Source organism: Camellia sinensis, chromosome 13 (assembly GCF_055761805.1).
Source record: "Camellia sinensis isolate YWXY chromosome 13, ASM5576180v1, whole genome shotgun sequence".
In the NCBI taxonomy this organism is placed as follows: Eukaryota; Viridiplantae; Streptophyta; class Magnoliopsida; order Ericales; family Theaceae; genus Camellia; species Camellia sinensis.
In genome coordinates this window covers 136,305,128-136,326,519 of record NC_138973.1, presented here as the reverse complement: position 1 = coordinate 136,326,519, position 21,392 = coordinate 136,305,128, and the positions used below count along the sequence as shown (strand labels likewise).

The 21,392-nt window shown below is 36.4% G+C and overlaps 1 long non-coding RNA gene and 1 other non-coding gene across 2 annotated transcripts; both read left to right on the top strand.

Moving 5' to 3' along the window:
• The first annotated feature begins 5,796 nt into the window (after positions 1 to 5,796).
• Positions 5,797 to 20,290, top strand: LOC114284413 (uncharacterized). The gene is made up of 2 exons (XR_014349612.1): positions 5,797 to 6,269; positions 20,132 to 20,290. It is a non-coding gene; the product is annotated as an uncharacterized LOC114284413 (transcript).
• Positions 7,189 to 9,357, top strand: LOC145806460 (uncharacterized). The gene is made up of 2 exons (XR_014349613.1): positions 7,189 to 7,319; positions 8,255 to 9,357. It is a non-coding gene; the product is annotated as an uncharacterized LOC145806460 (long non-coding RNA).
• Positions 20,291 to 21,392: the final 1,102 nt, after the last annotated feature.

Here is a 21,392-nt window from a genome sequence, read left to right as displayed (position 1 = left end):
TGATATACGTGCAATTCGCTCAAGCGGAGAGTTTTGACGCTCGAGCGTCAAACACAAACTTTTGTTCCACTCGAGCGCAAGAAGAGGCCCGTTCGAGCTCAAGAAAGGACGCTCGAGCGTCCACTCGTTCGAGCATAGGAAACGCCGCTCAAGCGTAAAAGACATTCCTCCAGCACTTTTGCAGGCGTACAAAGTACTGAAGGTTTGCAACTTCCGCTCGAGCGCAAGAAAGTCCGCTCGAGCAGACTACCAAAATTTACATATCCCGCTCGAGCGCAATAATGGCCGCTCGAGCGGAAAACCAAAAATTTTGGTAACACAAGGTTTGAAAATTAAGTAACCCACCTGTTCCAAATACACCCATAACCACCCAAAGACCAATTTCAAAGGTATACAAGGGAAAAATGAGATACATAACAATACAAAGGCACTAAACCCGAGTCCGGAACATCACAAGAGTCAGGTCAAAATCGGGATCGCTATAGTTTAATAGGGCACTCCTTGCTCGCCGAGGATGGAGACTTATTAAATTTCCAGACTCCTTATTTGCTAAAATTATGAAAGGAATATACTATCCCAACTCAGAGTTTTGTCATACAGTGAGAGGATCACGACCTTTATGGGCATGGCTTAGCTTGCTGCAAGAGAGAGAAATTCTGAATGGAGGCTTACGGTGGCAAGTCCTAAATAGCAGATCCATTAATTTCTGGGATGACCGGTGCATGCCCACTAATTTGGGTTTTAGAATTCAATCAGCAAGGAAAAATAGGGTATTAGTGCAAATGGTGAATAAGGTGATCGATTCTTCTAGTAAGCAATGGGATGTAACAAAGCGTAGAAGTCTGGTGTCTGGAGAGGATTGCGATGCCATTCTCTCAATTCTAGTATCAGTAGAGGACGGTGATGATATTTTTGTGTGGCATTATGGCACGAAGGGATGTTATACGGTTAAGTCGAGGTATCAAGAAGCAGTAAAACAAGCTCACTTGAGGTCAAATTTGCCATCTTCTTCTTTGGGTTGTTTTGAGAAAGAATGGAGGTTTGTATGGAGTTTGAACTTACTCCCAAAACTCAAGCACTTCTTATGGAGAACTTATCATAATGCTCTGGCAACCCAACAGAACCTTTATTTTAGGCGCTGTGCAAATATGGACTGTTGCCCTGTTTGTTTGAAAATGGCAGAGTCTCTGAAGCATCTGCTGTTTGAATGTGAGTGGACAAAAAGAGTTTGGTTTGGGTGTGGTCTTGGCCTGAGATGAGATGATCTTGGTAGGCATCGGTCAAAGATTGGTTTGGAATGTGGTTTCAATCTTTGGGTGCATCCAGCTGGTGCAAGTCTGTGATCTGTTCACTGGTATGGGTAGCTTGGACCATTTGGAAGGCAAGAAATGATCACTTATTCAACCAATGTCTGGTTGACCCAACAGAGGTGATAATGAAGGCAAGACATGACGAAGATGAATTCTTGGCAACCTGCAAAAGTGCCTTCAGCCCCTTCAGATTTCTCATCGGGTGTGCGCAACAATGGGTCTAGATAGGTTCCTCCTTTGAGAGGGAATTGGAAGTTTAATTGCAATGTGGTAGTTGATTTAAGGCAAAGCAAAGGTGCAGTCACTGTTCTTCTTCGGAGTGATGAGGGCCAACTGGTTGATGGAATGGTTAGAAAGATTCAACTGACGATGGTAGCTTAAGGAGAATTAATTACAGTGCAGCAAGCGTGTATCATGGCCCTTGCCCTCAATCTCACTGATGTGGAAATTGAAAGTGATTGTAAGACAGTTGTTACTCTTTGTGTGTCAGAAGGGGTTCCTCCGTGCGAGCTGTATACTGTGTTGAGGGATGTTCGATCGATGGCCACGAATGGACGTCGGACATTTAATTGGTGTCCGAGATATAGTAATAGAGCATCACACTGGGTTGCTTCTGCATGCTTAGAGCATCTCCAACGGTAGTAGGCATTTTACCTATTTAAATATTACTATAAAGTATATATTTTATTTTGCCTATCAACTGTTTTATGTTTTTACTCCAACCATGCTCTTTATTTTAGCTATTTATCCAAATACTATTAATTTTATAGAATGCCACGTCAATAACATAGATGGAGGGAAATGATCATAATGATTGAATACATTTTGCCTAGCGTTGAAGGCTAGCTACATGTAGCTAGTGAATATGTGTTGAGCCAAAATACCTAATCATATGCCTAGTGCATTGGAATTGAAAAAAGTGAATCACACTAGGCATTTTAACTAATAAGTATTATATGCCTAGTGCATTGGAGATGCTCTTACATAATACTTTACCACCAAATTGGGTTGTCCAACCTCCTATGGGTCTTGTAAAGTGCTTATCTTTCAATTCAGTATAATTGCTATGATGTTTTTTGATTAAATAAAAAAAAAATTAAATACATTAATTAAAAAAGTTATGAAAATAATTTTTTTTAATTTTTTTTATATAGATGGTTAATTGAAAAAAACACACTTTGGTAATATTTTCAACAAAAATCTAACACGTCTCATGGCACGTCCCAACTCGCTTGACTGTCCAACTCGTCTCATTCCATAGAAGATGATTTAGGACTTTAGACAAAAGTTTGAAACCCAAGCCCACCCATGAACCTGGCCCGTACAAGTCCACATGGATAAATCCAACCTAGCCATCCCATTAGTTTGACTCAAACTATTCCGTTCCCACAAAAAAAAAAAAAAAAAGAGTAATATTATCCAAAAAAATAATATTAAATTCAATTTTAATCCATTAAAATTAATAATTTTCCATTAAGAAAAAAAAACATTTGACAGTCCATATTATTCTTGTAAATTGTACTTAAAAAAAATATACAAAACATAATTTGTTAAAATTAAATTTGACAGTGACCGGTGATATGTTCCTAACTTTTAAATTTTTACATATAACATTGTCATAATTTGATAATTTGGTGAATTTATACTTTAATTTGATTGTTTTAATAGTATTACTTAATTTGATCATATGAATTATTAAAAAAGGAAAAAGAAATGTATAGAACTTAATAATATAAGTCCAATAAAAAATGTGTACCCTTGTTCAGTTTGATTTTGGCCCATAAAATTTGATCTTACGGGTGGGGCGTGGTTTTAAATTTTTTTTAAAGGGCGTTTGGGCCAAAAGTCTAAAATTGAATTTTCTTGTTCCAAAGGTCCAAGCGTTGATTTTTGAAAAATTTTATTTCCACACAGCACATTGTCTTTGTGCATATCATTTCTCACTCCGCACACGTAGTTTGATTCTTAGATATTTATCTCAGTTCATACACCTCACATTCCAAATATGCCTATTTAATAAAAAATGTGTGCACATCCTCATATTAGAGGAAATTCTATTTCTACACACTTATTTATCTTGCACATCATTTCTTAGTACACACACTTATTAATTTAATTATTGATTATTCTTCTCATTCTATACACTTGATATTTCAATTATACCCTAACTCATATCATTGTACACACACCACCTTAACCTTCCTTCCACACACCTTTACCTATTTCAGTTAAAAGTCTTTCTACCATATAACTGATGTGTCAGAATGACTCATTGACAACTCCATAAAAAAACAATGAAGACCCCTTCACAATTCCATTAGAAGCAATGCGTTGTTCACAAATAAACCCTAGATGCATCGGATACGGCCCGAATATTGGGACAACCCACCCGCCACTCCTACGAGTGTACCTATTATCACATGCAATCCAGGTCTGATATGTAGTCGTAGTATTCTACAACTTTCCAGAGCCAATTAAGGATTCCTTTAAACCCAATCAATCAACAGTCCTTTACTTCATGATTTCATGACAGAGAGAAAAGAGTGAAACTTTATGTGTTTCTCTTTTACTTCAAAGTTGTCCCCAATTCAATCTGTTAGTGCTGTTTAATTGAAACAACACTGTGTTTGCATTACGAGTTCCATGAACGGTCACACAAAATTTCTTCGAAGTTGAAAAAAATGGATAGAAAATTATAATTACTTCTCAGTGCAAAAATTTATTTTTGCTTTTTTTTTTAGGGTTTAGTTTTTTTATTCAAAAAATGTGTATTGAGATTTTTATTTTTAAAGTGTGTATAGAGAAAATTTAAATATAATATTAAGGGTATATTTTGATATCTATTATAATCATTTTATTTTAAGATATAATTGTAATTATTTTAATGTTTCATTAAGTGTATACACTGAGGTAAATAGGTGTGTGGAAATAGAATTTTTCCTAATTTTCATTGTCCATAAGAACAAGCTTATGTAAAATGACCAACATACTATTTCTTATACATATAAACCATATACACAGTCCAAACCCTACACACTTAGGTGGTGTTTGTTTTGAATAATTGAGGCATGAGATTGGACTATTAGTCTAGATGGACTAATAGTTTGTTGTTTGGTAGCCAATTTTTATTCTGGACTAATAGTCGGACTATTAGTTCCATATTTGTTGGATTGTTGTATCCCATGGAGGGAGATAGAAAATTAGGACAAATTACAAACACCCCCCTCGAGATTTGGTGAAAATACAAATTCCTCCCTGAAGTTTGAGAAATTACAAATTACCCCCTGAAGGTCAAATTTTCATAACAAATTAGGGAAAATTAGAGGGGAAACTGTATGAAAATAAAAACCTCAGGGGGCAATTTGTTATGGAAATATAAACCTCAGGGAGCGGGATGTAATTTCTCAAATCTCAGGGGGGAATCTGTATTTTCACCGAACCTCGAGGGGGTGTTTGTAATTTGCCCTAGAAATTATGAGATAACTCATCTCATGAGATTAGCTTATGAAATTATATTTTTGACCCTTTGTATGTAATAGTTATTAATTTAAAATTTTATATTAAATAAAAAATAAAAAATATAAATTAAATTTAATTGAAAATAATAATTAAAAATTTTGGTCTTATAAATTAAATTTTTTTAGTGTTGTTAAATTATAAATTATAGATTACAAATTTAAAATTATATATTAAATAAAAAAATAAAAATTATAAATTACAAGGGTAAAATACTCTTTTTGAACATTTATTCTGATCCAGTTCGTTCAACCAAATATTGGATTTACTAAAAATAGTCCAATCCAGACATCTAATCTCATAACTAAACAAACATAAAATACAAATCCAATTCAACCAAATAGTTCAGAGACAATATATCCCAAAACTAACAGTTCTATAAATTACAATCCTCTTATCCAATTCATCCAAACAAACCTGCCCTTACACACTCATTCTCTCTCTCTCTCTCTCTCTCTCTCTCTCTCTCTCTCTCTCTTTATCTTCTCGTTACTCTCTCCCCTCACTCACTCTCTCTCTCTCTCTCTCTCTCTCTCTCTCTCCTCTGCGTCACACAGGCAACGGCGATGCCGTCACCTTAGAGCATCCCAACTCTCCTCCTAAACCCATCCCTTACTTATTTTAAGGTGTTGAAATCCCTTTATACACTTCTAACAACTCCCAAAAACAATTCCCTAAATTAACTTTTGTTACAGTGGCTCCCTATTTGCAGGGAGTCACTGTAACTCTCTTATAATTTTTTTTTTGCTTTGCTTTGTTTAAGAATTGTAGTACACATTTATAAATTTTGTTTTTTTTTTAATTTTTAATTAAAAATTATATTTTAATAAAAGGGAAAAAAAATAAAAATTTTATTAATAGGATAGAAAAAGAATAAAAAATCTGATGAAAAAAGTAAATAGAAAAAGATGATTCTTAAAATAAAAAATAAATTTTTTAATAATATCTTCGAATAAAATTTAGGTGATAAGAATGCTTTCAGTCACTACCTCCACTACCACTGCTGCCACTACTACTTCTGTTGCCGTCCTCTCTCTCCGTAGGGTTCATGGAGAAGGTCTCTGCGGTAGCAGAGTCAGAGGAACTCACCATGGAGGAGCGCAACCTTCTCTCCGTCACCTACAAGAACGTGATCGGCACCGGTAAGGCTTCCTGGCGAATTATCTCCTCGATCAAGCAAAATGAGGAGAGTCGCGGCAACGAGGACCACGTCTCCACCATCAGGGATTACAGATCTAAGATCGAGTTGGAGCTATCGTCGATCTACGACGGCATTCTCAAGCTCCTCAACTCCATGCCATACCAACGGTTTCCTTTGGAGACTCCAAAGTGTTTTACATGAAAATGAAGAGCGATTACCATCGCTACCTCACTGAGTTCAAGACCGTTGCCCAGCGCAAGGAATCTGCCGAAAGCACCCTCACTGCCTACAAAGCAGCTCAGGTTTTGTGAGAACCCAAATATAAAAATAATAACAATAATAATATTACAATCTCAAATATTTTGATGGTGAATCTTAAAGTGCAAATTAAATATTTGGAGGGTCTTTTAATTAATTTTAAAACCTAAAATAAATTTATGGTGAAAGTCTTCAATTTAAAGGCAAGATTTATTATTTAAAAAATAAATAAATAAATAAATAAATAAATAAAATTAAGTGTCAAATTAGTAAAGCATATTTTGATCTAATAGTAGTTGTATGTTATTTAAATTAATTGAGAGAGAAAATAAAATAAAACAAAAGATAATTAACTTGAGCCTTTTGGTTAGATATATATATATATATATATAATAACCCTAAGTTGTCTAACACAATATTTAACGAGCAAGGATCCTCGGCTGCCGTTTTCGGCAGCCCCCCAAAACGACGTCGTTTTGGGGGTGTTTTGATTTTTTTTCTTCTTCCTCGTCGAGCTCGACAGAACCAGAGGGGAGGGGAGGGGAGGGGAGGGGAGGGGAAGGAGAGAGAGGGGGAGGGGAAGAAGAGCCGCCGGTGGGCCGGACTGGAGGGGGCCATAACCAGTGGGGGAGGAGGAGGAGGAGGAGGAGGAGGAGGAGGAGGCGGAGGCGGCGGAGACGGCGGTGCTGCGGTGCTGCGACGGCCGGGGTGAGGCGACGAGCTATGCTGCGACGGCCGGCGTGAGGCGACGAGCTACGACGGCGACGATCGGACCTCCCCCTCCCTCCTCCCTCTTCTCCCCTCCCCTCCCCTCCCCTCCCCTCTGGTTTTCCCCTCTGGTTTTGGATCAAGAACGAAGAAGAAGAAAGAAAAAAAAAAAAAAAAAAAAAACCCCCAAAACGACGTCGTTTTGGGGGGCTGCCGGGTAGGGCTGCCGGGTAGGGCGGCCGATGATCCAAATTCATATTTAACAACCCTAGGGTTCCTAATATACACTATAGCAGCAGCAAACATAGCAGCCACGGGGAGAGAGAGAGTTTGAGAGAAAAGAAGAAGAAAAGAAAAGGGGATTGCAAACAAGGAGTAATTTTTGGGTATGTGGTAGGTCTTTATCTTTCTTCTTCCTCTTGGTTTTGTTTTTATCCTTATTCCATTATTATTTTATTCATTCATGGAGATTGTAGGTTTATATATTTTGTATATATATATATATATACTGTTAAGAAATTTGAGGAGTTAAATTCATGTATAAAGAATGGGTATTATTCTTAGTTAAAAAAAATTCTACGCATAATCACGAACTTTAAAAATCAAGAAACCATATCAAACGGATGAATTTTAATCTGAAATTTTTACAGTAGATCAATTATATATTGAATTGCATATCTGATTTTTTTCATAATTTTTGGGAGTCGAAATCCATATAAATTGAGGTATTCAAATCTGTCCAGGAAACCAGTCCGAAACAGTAAATTCGGGAGTGTTGTTCTCTTTGGGTATAAATCCAAAAATTATCAAATTAGTGTCATTAGAACCGGTTACGAGTCTAGTTTCATATTTTTTTGGCCTTGCATTGATTGCTCGTGTATATTAAGAGAACCGTCAATTTCTTTAAAGTGCTGCAGAAAACAACCTGTTTGGATATAATAAATTGTAGATAATTATTTTGATAAGCAAATCAAGTGAAACAAATTGGGTTTGAAACTTAGGATATATTAGTTGATATCTGGAGGGTTTTAGAATTTTTCGAATAGCGTGGAGTGGGCTTTGTAATTTTCAAAGTTAGCGAATAGATTGGGAAAACTTGTTTAAAACACTGTTTTATCTTAAAGTTATTTTTAGTTAAGTTTCGATCGGAACCTATGTCTTGGGTGATTTTAGACCTTGAAGAACATGAACTTAGGTAATATTTAAGAGTAACGGTGAGTTGGGTTGAGCCATGTTAGTGCGCTTTAGTTTGTGGTTACTTAGTTCGTATTCTTTAGTATTTTTAAATTAGTAGTGACGTGTATTTTTCATATTGGTTCAGGGCACTAGTTGGACTTTCATACTCTATTTGAGGATTATATTATTTTGTTTCCAGGTGAGTAGTTTCATGCTACATATTTTTATAAATGTTCCCCTACCCTGAACTGTTGGAAAAATTAAATTGTTGTTTTATGATTAAACTGTTTTGATAAATTATTGTATTATCAATTGAATCAAATTATTTCTGAAACATGTGTGAACTTGGCATACTGTAGACTATTTGTTTTGGTCTCATGTTTATAATGATGAACTACCATGTTTTGCGAAACTGATGTGTATTGATTATTGGGACCATGTATGTATTTAGTCCAGGGAAATTATTTCACTGTGTGTGGTGACTCTGGCCACTAGGGAACAGATCCGGGTTGGGCCGTGATGACTCTAGTGCTCAACGATTGTAAGGAAAAGACCTTTAAAAACAACTAGGTGACCTTCAATCGGATCGTCTTTGAGAAAAGGCCCAGGTGCCACCCTGAGGATGACTCTTAGTTCGGTATTGGATCCAACGGGGCTTATAGCCTTGAGAACTGTATGGCAGATTATTTGTTTTTATTTGTACCCGGAAAATTATTGGTGTTCATGTTATAATCTGATTTAAGTGGAAAATGTCGTTTATCATGTTCTTGCGAGACATAAGTATTTTAAGCGTTGAACTGTGCAATCTTTTTTTTGAAACAAATTGTATTTACCAAACTGTATGCCAATCTAGTTTCTGTGATATATATCTTATTTTGGAATTGAGCCATGTTTTCAAAACTGTATTTACTATCCATGTTGCTACTCACTGAGCTATCAGCTGACTTAGTTGTTTACCATTTCCAAGTGTTAGAAGGACTTAGAGTGGACACATGGCGTAGCGGGGACTCAATTGCATGGACCTCTAGGGCATTTATTTAATTTGTTTTAGGTTGCTTTGTCGAGTTTTGTGCATAGATTGTGGTTGGCTTTTATTTAGAATCATTTTATTTTGTGGGCGGTTTGTGTCCCATTTAGTATATATATATTTTTTAAGAAGTTGGTTATGACTTGTTTTTCAATTGTGGCATGTCACTGGATTGAGTTTTGATTTATTTATTTCTGAGCTACCATCACATTTATTCTTTATGATTTTGGGTTCATGTTTAGGCTTACGTGTGCCTTGGGCTAAGTCCCTGTGGGCCACGGCCGGTCATGCCCGGATTTGGGGTGTGACAATTGTGGTATCAGAGCTGTAGATTTATCAAGTTGCATACCTTGCATTTCATCATTTAGACGAGGTCTGAGTCCCTATAGTCCTTAGTAGTGTTTGGTTAAGTTAGTTTTGTTTAAGCTTGTGTTAAATCGTTCTTAATTTCATTTTGAAGGTTAAGAGTTGGCACCTTGATATTTACACAGATTGTCTATTCTTTGTGAGCCTTTGATGTTTGTATTACCGTGTGTAATCCATTAGGAGAAACAGTAGTGTTGAGAGATGTCTGTAGATCTTGTCAGATAAAGATGGATGGTAGGATTTTTCTAGTGGATTTGATTTCTTTAGAGATGAAGGATTTTGATGTGATTTTGGAGATGGATTTGTTGACGAAGCATCATGTCTCTGTTGATTATTTTAGAAAGAGGGTAGTTTTTGCTATGCTGGGACAACATGAGTTTTTCTTTCAGGGAGATGGGAAAGGATCTTTTATTTGTTTTATTTCGTCCCTTCAGGCTAATCGAATGTTGAGGAAAAGGGTGTCATGATTATTTAGCTTGTGTGGTGAGTACTAAACTGCCAAAATAAAAGTTAGAGGAATTGTCTGTTGTGAGTGTTTGTGTTGTTGTTTTTCCAAAGGATCTACCTAGACTTCCTCTAGATCGTGAGGTAGAATTTTCCATTAACTTGGTCCCTGACACAACAATTATTTCTAAAGTGCCCTATAGAATGGCGCCGCTGGAGTTGAAGGAGTTACAAACTCAGTTATAGGAGTTGTTAGACAAAGGTTTTATTAGGCCTAGCATGTCACCTTGGGGAGCACCTGTGTTATTTGTGAAGAAGAATGATGGGTCTATGAGATTGTGTATTGATTATGGGGAACCGAACAAAGTCACAGTGAAGAATATGTATCCTTTGCCACGTATTTTTGACCTATTTGATCAATTGTAGGGAGTTCAAGTATTCTCTAAGATTGACTTGAGGTTAGGCTATCACCAGTTGAAAGTAAGGGATGAGGATGTTCCTAAGACAGCTTTTAGAATCCGTTATGGGCATTATGAGTTCTTGGTGATGCCTTTTGGTCTCACATATGCACCAGCCGCATTCATGGATTTAATGAACATAGTATTTAAACCCCAGCTAGATAAATTTGTGGTAGTGTTTATTGATGACATCCTAATTTAATCGAGTAAGGAGGAGCATGAGCAGCATTTGAGGGTAGTACTGCAGATCCTTAGGGAGAAGAGATTGTGTGCAAAATTTAAGAAGTGTGAATTCTGGTTGAGCAGTGTATCCTTTTTGGGTCATGTGGTAAGTAAAGATGGGATATTTGTGGATAACACGAAGGTGGTAGCAATTATTGATTGGCCGCGACCTACTTCTGTGACAGAGGTACATAGCTTTCTAGGGCTTGCTGGATATTATAGACAGTTTGTGAAAGGATTCTCCCGTATTGCTCTGCCATTTATAAATCTCACTAGGAAATAGGTAAAGTTTGAGTGGAATGATGATTATGAGTGTAGCTTCCAAGAGTTTAAACAAAGGTTGATATCAGCTCTAATCCTTGTCTTACTTACAGGTGGTGGTAGTTCTGTGATTTATAGTGATGCTTCACGATAGGGTTTAGGATGTGTGCTCATGCAACATGGGAAGGTGATTGCTTATGCGTCACGATAGTTGAAAGTACATGAGAGAAATTATCCTACGCACGACTTGGAGTTAGTAGCAGTGATTTTCACTCTTAAGATTTGGCGACATTATTTATAGAGAGTCATGTGAGATTTACATTGATCATAAGAGTTTGAAGTATATTTTCACATAGAAGGAACTAAATTTGAGGCAAAAAAAAAAAAAGATGGCTTGAGTTGTTAAAAGATTATGATGTGAATATTTTGTATCATCCGGGGAAGGAAATGTGGTGGCGGATGCCTTGAGTAAGAAGGTCGCAATTGGAGATACAGCTGCTTTGTGTATTAAGAGTTGTTTTGTGGAAGACATGAGACGTTTGAGGCTTGAGGTTGTTATGCCTAGTGATAGGGCTTATTGTAGTCAATTGACAGTTCAACTGACCTTGAGAGAACGGATTCGTTTAGCACAGGAGATTGACCCCCAGTGTGAGCGTATTAAAGGAGAGATGGCAAAAGGTAAGAATGTGGACTTTGTGGTTAGTGATGACGGGTTGCTTAGATTCCGTAGCCAAATTTGTGTTTCTGTTGGTGGTGATTTGAGGAAGGAGATTATGACGGAGGCACATAGTTCTAGTTATAGTTATAGCATTCATCCTGGAAGTACTAAGATGTATCGGGATCTTTATGAAGATTTTGGTGGAATGGTATAAAGGGAGATATTGTAGAATTTGTGGCTCAGTGTTTGGTATGTCAACAAGTTAAAGTAGAACATCAGAAACCTGCGAGGAAACTACAACCCTTACCTATACTAGAGTGGAAGTGAGATCATGATACCATGGACTTTGTGTGTGGTTTACCTCGTACTATTAGTAATCACGATGTAGTTTGGGTAGTTGTTGATAGATTAACTAAGTCAGCACATTTTATTGTAGTTCGAATGAACTATTCTCTAGCTCGATTTGCACAGTTGTATGTGAAGGAGATTGTTAGATTGCATGGTGCACCTGTGTCAATAGTGTCAGATTGGGACCCTCGTTTTGTGTATAAGTTTTGGGGTGCCTTACAGTCAGCTATGAGTACTCGGTTAAATTTTAGTTCAGCTTATCACCCTCAGATAGATGGGCAATCAGAGAGGACTATTCAAACCCTTGAGGATATGTTGAGGGCTTGTGCTTTGGAGTGAAGAGGTAATTGGGATGATTATTTGCCGCTCATGGAGTTTGCCTATAATAATAGTTATCATTCTAGTTTGGGAGTAGCTCCTTATGAGGCTTTGTATGGAAGGAAGTGTAGGTCTCCTTTGTGTTGGTATGAGGTTGGTGAAAGGCAAATGTTGGGACCTGATTTGGTGGAGGATGCTACACAAAAAATTATCACCATCAGAGAGAGATTATTGACAGCTCAGAGTAGAAAAAAAAGTTATGCTGATCATCGTAGGAGAGACTTAGAGTTTCATGTGGGGGATATGGTATTCTTGAAAGTATCACCATGGAAAGGAGTGATCAGGTTTGGAAAGAAAGGAAAGTTGGGTCCTAGATACATTGGTCCATTTGAGGTATTGGAGAAGGTTGGTGAGGTTGCGTACCGTGTTGCTCTACCCCCTAGGTTGGCAGGAGTGCATAATGTGTTTCACGTGTCTATGCTGAGGAAATATGTGCATAGTTCGTCGCATGTGATAGATTATGAGCCACTTCAGATTAGAGAGGATTTTTCGTATGAGGAGATGCCTGTTCAGATTTTGGATTCAAAAGAGAAAAGGTTGCGTACAAAGGTCATTAAATTGGTTAAGGTACTGTGGCGTAATCATCTAGTTGAAGAGGCGACTTGGGAATGTGAGGACGAGATGCGCGAGAAGTACCCACATCTATTCTTATGATTTATTCAGGTTAGTTTCGAGGACGAAACTTTTTTTTTAGTGGGGGAGAATGTGAGAACCCAAATATAAAAATAATAACAATAATAATATTACAATCTCAAATATTTTGATGGTGAATCTTAAAGTGCAAATTAAATATTTGGAGGGTCTTTTAATTAATTTTAAAACCTAAAATAAATTTATGGTGAAAGTCTTCAATTTAAAGGCAAGATTTATTATTTAAAAAATAAATAAATAAATAAATAAATAAAATAAAATTAAGTGTCAAATTAGTAAAGCATATTTTGATCTAATAGTAGTTGTATGTTATTTAAATTAATTGAGAGAGAAAATAAAATAAAACAAAAGATAATTAACTTGAGCCTTTTGGTTAGATATATATATATATATATATATAAAATAACCCTAAGTTGTCTAACACAATATTTAACAACCCTAGGGTTCCTAATATACACTATAGCAGCAGCAAACACAGCAGCCACGGGGAGAGAGAGAGTTTGAGAGAAAAGAAGAAGAAAAGAAAAGGGGATTGCAAACAAGGAGTAATTTTTGGGTATGTGGTAGGTCTTTATCTTTCTTCTTCCTCTTGGTTTTGTTTTTATCCTTATTGTCACGACCCCAAACCGCCCCTAGTAGTTTTTATCTTTCTTCTTCCTCTCCTTTCTTGCTGTTATCGACCTTTGTCTTGGGGCAATCTCTCACATAATGGCCCATCTCGCCACATTCATAACAGGCTCCAGACGTTCGTCGACAGATCCCGAAATGCTGTTTCCCACAATCCGAACACATCGGTTTAGCACTCCCTTCCTGCCTTAGGTTACTAGTACTGCCCATGTTCGTTCTCTTCTTGGTGCCCAGCTGTCCTCGGCGATTGTCATAGTTCTGCCTCTTTCGCTGGTTTTCTCCCGAGCTCTGGTATCGGTTCAAATTAGCTTCGGCCTGAATGGCTTTGTCCAATACTTCGGCATAAGTCGGCATATCGAGCAAGTTGACCCGATCTTGAATCGGTCCACGAAGCCCACACTCGAACTTCCTGGCCTTCATATATTCATCGTTGGTCATGTGAGGTACAAACCTTACCAATTCAGTGAAAGCGCGGTCATATTCCGCCACTGTTCTGTTGCCTTGCGTCAGAGTATGAAATTCGGTAGCTTTACGGTTTCGAACACTTAGGGGAAAATGCTTCTTGTAGAACAACTCTAAGAATCGGGTCCAGGTCAAATCTGGATTGCTCCCTCTAACCATCATCCACCACCTGCGGGCGTCATCATCTAATGTGAATGCTGCCAACGTCACTTTCTGAACGTCGGTGCTAGGGAAGATCTCGAACAACTTTTCCATTTCCAAAACCCATGCCTCAGCCTTCATCGGTTCTATACCCCCAGAGAACCTCGGTGGTCTCATTTTCTTGAACTCCCTGATCAAAGCTATCGTGCCATCCCCATATAAGGCAGATTGTGGGGGAACTTGCGGCACTGGCGGAGGCGGAGCTACATTTCGGCCGTTGGTCTGCTCGGCCTGAGTCGACGTAGCACTAGCGAACTGCTGCCTGGTTTGCCTCAACTCGCGGGCCAAACCTTCAACTAATCTTTCCAATCTGTCCATTCTATCTTCGGGCTGATCTCGGCCAAGCGGTGGTCTACCTCTCCTTATGATACTATGAGTATGCAAGGTATGACTTTAAAACGATTAAGCAAATAACCACATAGGCAAATAGCAAATAAGTATATCAAGACAATGCACACTTCACTCAAACAACAAATACCATGATGCAACCCTAACATCTTTCTAAGGGAAATCCTATGCTCTTCAGGACTCAAAGTGTGTGAATAGCGTATACCGGGGAACTTGTGCTCTGATACCATTCTGTCACGACCCCAAACCGCCCCTAGTAGTTTGGTGCCGTGATGGCCAGTAATCCGTAATTACCGAAGGCCAACTTTTCAAAAACTTAACACAATCAGAGTATGGATATAGGGGGCTCACAAATGCGGAAGCAATGAATCAAATACAAGTGGTCCATAAGAGCCGTGCATAGATCAAATGAAATGCCAAACATTCCAATTAACTTTACAACTTGAATACAACAAGTACAATTATATGTTACATCTTGATCAAAAGGCTTCTCGAGCCGACATATACAAAATACAGCTAATACAAGTCAAGAAGCATGATTTTCAAGATTTGCCGACATGCAAAGCAGGGCATCGCCGACGTAAATACAAAAGCAAAGCCGACATAGGTACGAACCCAAAACAAGCATCCAAAACGATCTAGGCGTCGCCGCCGTCCTGCTCATCACCTACATATATATAGAGGGGTGAGTACAAATACTCAGTGAATGGTACTAATAATAAAGGTTTTGCATGAATATTGCCGAGGTCCTTCAAAACGAAACACATCAAACTTTAGCAAGACGAGGGATGAACCGTATTCATCAATCAAATATTACAAGTATCCAAAGATGTTTACTGCCATAGGCAAAGCAAGGGATGAACCGTATTCATCAGTCAAGTATCATAACATCGGCGAAGCAAGGGATGAACCGTATTCATCATTCGAGTATCATAACATCGGTGAAGCAAGGGATGAACCGTATTCATCATTCGAGTATCAAGGGCTGTACGATCCGTAATCGTTTGGTCAAAGGTACTGCGAAAGTTTAGAGTCCTCCAGCACAAGGGACTTGTGTTACTTAGGCCCGTAGCCCGATTTAACATAGAAATCTTTTCAAGAAAGGACCGTATCCTTTTACACATAGTACTGCGAAAGTTTAGAGTCCTCCAATACAAGGGACTTGTGCACTTGGTACTGCGAAAGTTTAGAGTCCTCCAGTACAAGGGTCTTGTGTTACTTAGGCCCGTAGCCCGATTTAACAAGGACCGTATCCTTTTACACATAGTACTGCGAAAGTTTAGAGTCCTCCAGCACAAGGGACTTTCCGAAGATAACAATCAAAACAAGGCTATTTATTCATGCTTAGCAAATACCACGTCAAAACAAACAAAACAAGATTTATCAAAAGCAAGTGTAACATAGCTTTAATAGAAATACCACTCACCTAGTTCTTCAGGTGTAGACTCAAGCAAATATCAAGGACCTACAATCACATGGCAAGTCACATTCTCAAAGCAAGCTCTATATACATGCAAATGATCTCGGCATTCTTGCCAGATCCAAGTCAAAGACAAAGCAAAACAAGCTGGAAGCTTAATCACTGCTCCCGTTTCATGAAAACACACTGGGTACCGTCCAGGACTATGCCGAGGTCCCGCTAAACAAAGTCAGGAAAAGCCTGGGTTTTCCTTTGAAGAATATGAAGAACATGATCATTTGAAAGATGGATGCAAGCTCACAACTTGTTACAAAAATCTGAGTTTTCATGCCAAGAGTTCAAAATATGGGCCTGGGTACCCATTCAAGAAAGTTATGCAAGAATAAACACAAAAACATGATTTTCGTTCCAAGCTTTTCGATCAAAACAGGACTTTCTTCAAGAACATATGGAAAACCATTTTCTCTTTCCAAAACCAACTTCAAAACGATGCATGACATGCAACACGAGTTCGATTATGCAATGCAGCTAGATGATCAGCACGAACAACCAAAGGAGATCAAGATTCTAACCTCAAAACTCGGATCCAACGGTTCAAACCACGAAGATCAAGCTTGGGAGACTTACTCTCACTCAAGAACTTCTCTAGAGCTCCTCTCTCTAAAACAAAGATTTGAGGCAAGGAAATGATTTGTTTCAAGGTCTGCCGGCTGCCTTAACAATCAGCTCGGACACGTGGCGTTATCGGGTTGGTTCAGCTCAAAAAGGTGATTGATAGACAAGACAAGTCTTCTGACAAAGCGTATGCAGCAAGCTCGGGTAAGACACATCGGCAATAAGATGACATCGGCTCAAATCAAGGATCCAGCAACAGGATAACAAAACATCGGCTAGGGAGGACGACACTTGACTAAGCTGTGCCACACCTTGGCCGGGGTGTGCCACATCTCGGCCTAGGCCATACCTGCCTGCGGACAAGGTTCAAGTGCAAAACATCTCGGCAATGAATGCCCGAGGTGAAGATGGGGTTGAACAAGATCTCGAGATAGTTCTAAGTACAAGGGTTCAAAGGCGGACTAAGCTCAAGATGACCTCGGCTACGCACACACATACACTAAGCAAGGAACAAAATCATGCAAGCAACTTTAAGCAAATCAAGGAAAGACAAAACCTTCAAATTAACATAACAAGCAAGACCATGTAAGAATGTATGCAAGTATGACAAGAGTAAGGTGAGGGTTGTTACACTTATTCCATTATTATTTTATTCATTCATGGAGATTGTAGGTTTATATATTTTGTATATATATATATATATACTGTTAAGAAATTTGAGGAGTTAAATTCATGTATAAAGAATGGGTATTATTCTTAGTTAAAAAAAATTCTACGCATAATCACGAACTTTAAAAATCAAGAAACCATATCAAACGGATGAATTTTAATCTGAAATTTTTACAGTAGATCAATTATATATTGAATTGAATATCTGATTTTTTTCATAATTTTTGGGAGTCGAAATCCATATAAATTGAGGTATTCAAATCTGTCCAGGAAACCAGTCCGAAACAGTAAATTCGGGAGTGTTGTTCTCTTTGGGTATAAATCCAAAAATTATCAAATTAGTGTCATTAGAACCGGTTACGAGTCTAGTTTCATATGTTTTTGGCCTTGCATTGATTGCTCGTGTATATTAAGAGAACCGTCAATTTCTTTAAAGTGCTGCAGAAAACAACCTGTTTGGATATAATAAATTGTAGATAATTATTTTGATAAGCAAATCAAGTGAAACCAATTGGGTTTGAAACTTAGGATATATTAGTTGATATCTGGAGGGTTTTAGAATTTTTCGAATAGCGTGGAGTGGGCTTTGTAATTTTCAAAGTTAGCGAATAGATTGGGAAAACTTGTTTAAAACACTGTTTTATCTTAAAGTTATTTTTAGTTAAGTTTCGATCGGAACCTATGTCTTGGGTGATTTTAGACCTTGAAGAACATGAACTTAGGTAATATTTAAGAGTAACGGTGAGTTGGGTTGAGCCATGTTAGTGCGCTTTAGTTTGTGGTTACTTAGTTCGTATTCTTTAGTATTTTTAAATTAGTAGTGACGTGTATTTTTCATATTGGTTCAGGGCACTAGTTGGACTTTCATATTCTATTTGAGGATTATATTATTTTTTTTCCAGGTGAGTAGTTTCATGCTACATATTTTTATAAATGTTCCCCTACCCTGAACTGTTGGAAAAATTAAATTGTTGTTTTATGATTAAACTGTTTTGATAAATTATTGTATTATCAATTGAATCAAATTATTTCTGAAACATGTGTGAACTTGGCATACTGTAGACTATTTGTTTTGGTCTCATGTTTATAATGATGAACTACCATGTTTTGCGAAACTGATGTGTATTGATTATTGGGACCATGTGTGTATTTAGTCCGGGGAAATTATTCCACTGTGTGTGGTGACCCTGGCCACTGGGGAACAGATCCGGGTTGGGCCGTGATGACTCTAGTGCTCAACGATTGTAAGGAAAAGACCTTTAAAAACAACTAGGTGACCTTCAATCGGATCGTCTTTGAGAAAAGGCCCAGGTGCCACCCTGAGGATGACTCTTAGTTCGGTATTGGATCCAACGGGGCTTATAGCCTTGACGACTGTGTGGCAGATTATTTGTTTTTATTGGTACCCGGAAAATTATTGGTGTTCATGTTATAATCTGATTTAAGTGGAAAATGTCGTTTATCATGTTCTTGCGAGACATAAGTATTTTAAGCGTTGAACTGTGTAATCTTTTTTTTGAAACAGATTGTATTTATCAAACTGTATGCCAATCTAGTTTCTGTGATATATATCTTATTTTGGAATTGAGCCATGTTTTCAAAACTGTATTTACTATCCATGTTGCTACTCACTGAGCTATCAGCTGACTTAGTTGTTTACCATTTCCAAGTGTTAGAAGGACTTAGAGTGGACACATGGCGTAGCGGGGACTCAATTGCATGGACCTCTAGGGCATTTATTTAATTTGTTTTAGGTTGCTTTGTCGAGTTTTGTGCATAGATTGTGGTTGGCTTTTATTTAGAATCATTTTATTTTGTGGGTGGTTTGTGTCCCATTTAGTATATATATATTTTTTAAGAAGTTGGTTATGACTTGTTTTTCAATTGTGGCATGTCACTGGATTGAGTTTTGATTTATTTATTTCTGAGCTACCATCACATTTATTCTTTATGATTTTGGGTTCATGTTTAGGCTTACGTGTGCCTTGGGCTAAGTCCCTGTAGGCCACAGCCGGTCATGCCCGAATTTGGGTTGTGACAGGTTTGTTTCTCAGTCTCTATCTTTATCTATCTACATGTGTTTATATCTTCAAGCGTTTCATATTATGCAAAATTGCAATCATGCTGCTTGATTTCATTTTTCAGGAAATATTTTTTAGAAAATTTTGTTTTTTTATTTTTCGTATTTTTTTATTTTTACTGAATTTTTTTAATATTTTAAACAATTTTTTTTTTCTTTTTAGACATCCCTAACATAAATACCCCTAAAAAGTAAAAAAATTATAAATTTTTTTTTAAAAATTCATTAAATATCAAAAATACAAGAATTTAATATATTTTTTTATATTTTTATGTATTTATTAATTTTTTAAAATATTTTTACTTTTTAGATACATCTAATTAAGGTGCATCTAAAAAAATAAAAATAAATGTTTAAAATTTAAAAAATATTCGCTAAAACAAAAGAATACGAAAACCAAAAAATTTAGTTTTAAAAAAATTTAATCCAGAAAACTCAAACCAAACCCACCGAATACTTTTTGAGAAATTTTTGGAGTTTACATTCTAATTTTGGTGTTCACTTTTAAATGTTGTACTGTAGTAGATTTCTTTGATTGTTTTTTTTTTTTTTTTTTTTGATCCTTCGATCTATCAACAAGATGCCTTCAAACCTTTAATTCGATGAATGCTATCCATGATTTTTAAGTGTGGATCAATGGTGAAAGAATTTTCCGAGCAAAATACTGAATTTTTTGTTTGGTTAATGAGAAATAGAAGAAATAAAGGATATAAAACTCTGAATTTTTTAACAGATCCTAGATCCAAATCCATGATTATTAAACTTTTGATCTTTATTATTTTCACAGATCCCACAGATCCGCGATCCTGATCCAGATCATCGCAGATTTGAAGAATTATGGTTTTTTTCGTTGATCGATGGTGGTATTGTTGATGATAATTTGGATATTTGTTATTTTTTTTTTGTTCTTCTTGTTGATTGCAATAGATAAAAAATGAGTTTTTTTTTTTTTTTTTTTTTTTTTTTTTTTTTGTAGTTGTTGTAGTTGTAGCTGTTATTCATTTTTCTTTTTGTTTTTTTTTTTTTAATTTTTTTTATTTTCTTATATTTTATGAGTATTATTACACATCAAAAATTGAACAAATAACTATGATTGAGAATTTGCATTTTATGAGTATTCCATGTTACACATAAAAAAATTGAACAGATAACTGTTGTTGAGAATTTGATGGTCATGGGTGTGTTCTTTTTAGTTTTAATTTAATTTAATTTACATTTTTTTAGTTGTTTTGTTATTGTTCTAATGATAAGATCTAGATGGAATGCCATTTGGTTGATTTAAATATGAACAGATAGTGGATTCAAAAAAATTGAACAAATATTTTCAATAGATAGAAAAAATAAAAATTTAAACAGAAAAAATTTGGACAACTAAAATTGAACATATTTTAAATAGATAGAGAGAGAAACTTACAAACTTTGAACAGATAAGGAAAAAAATTGAACAAATAGATAGAATTTAGTGAAAAAATTGATCAGATATATAGAATTTATGGCAAAATTGAATAGATAGATATAATTTAGGAGAAAAAATTGAATAGATAGTCAAAAAATTTGAGCAGATAAATATAAATTTGAACAGATAGTCAATGAAAAGTCAATAGATAAAAAAAAGTTTACAAATAAATTGAGGAGTAAAATTGGAAATAAAATGTCCTCCAAAACTAAGAGAAGGGCTTTTTATCAATCTATTTCACAAAGGATAAACTTCTCACTAATAAAAAATATGTATTAGATTTAATGCCACACTTTCTAAATTGGATATATCATCAATTTTTTCTTTTTTTGAATAAGTTCGGCCTCGTACCAGCTTATTTGTTTTAGAACGATCATATTAGCTTATTGACTTAGGCTTATTTTGGGAAGATGGTAAAAAGTAATTTTTTGGCTTTTAACCAAGTTTTTGGCTTTTTTAGACAAATGATTTGGGAAGTTGGTAAAAAGTGACTTTTGACTTTTTTGATTAATATTTGTTTACGATGTCAAATCATAATAAAATGACCAAACTACCTCCATTTATTTAAAATATTTACAACTTCACCTATATA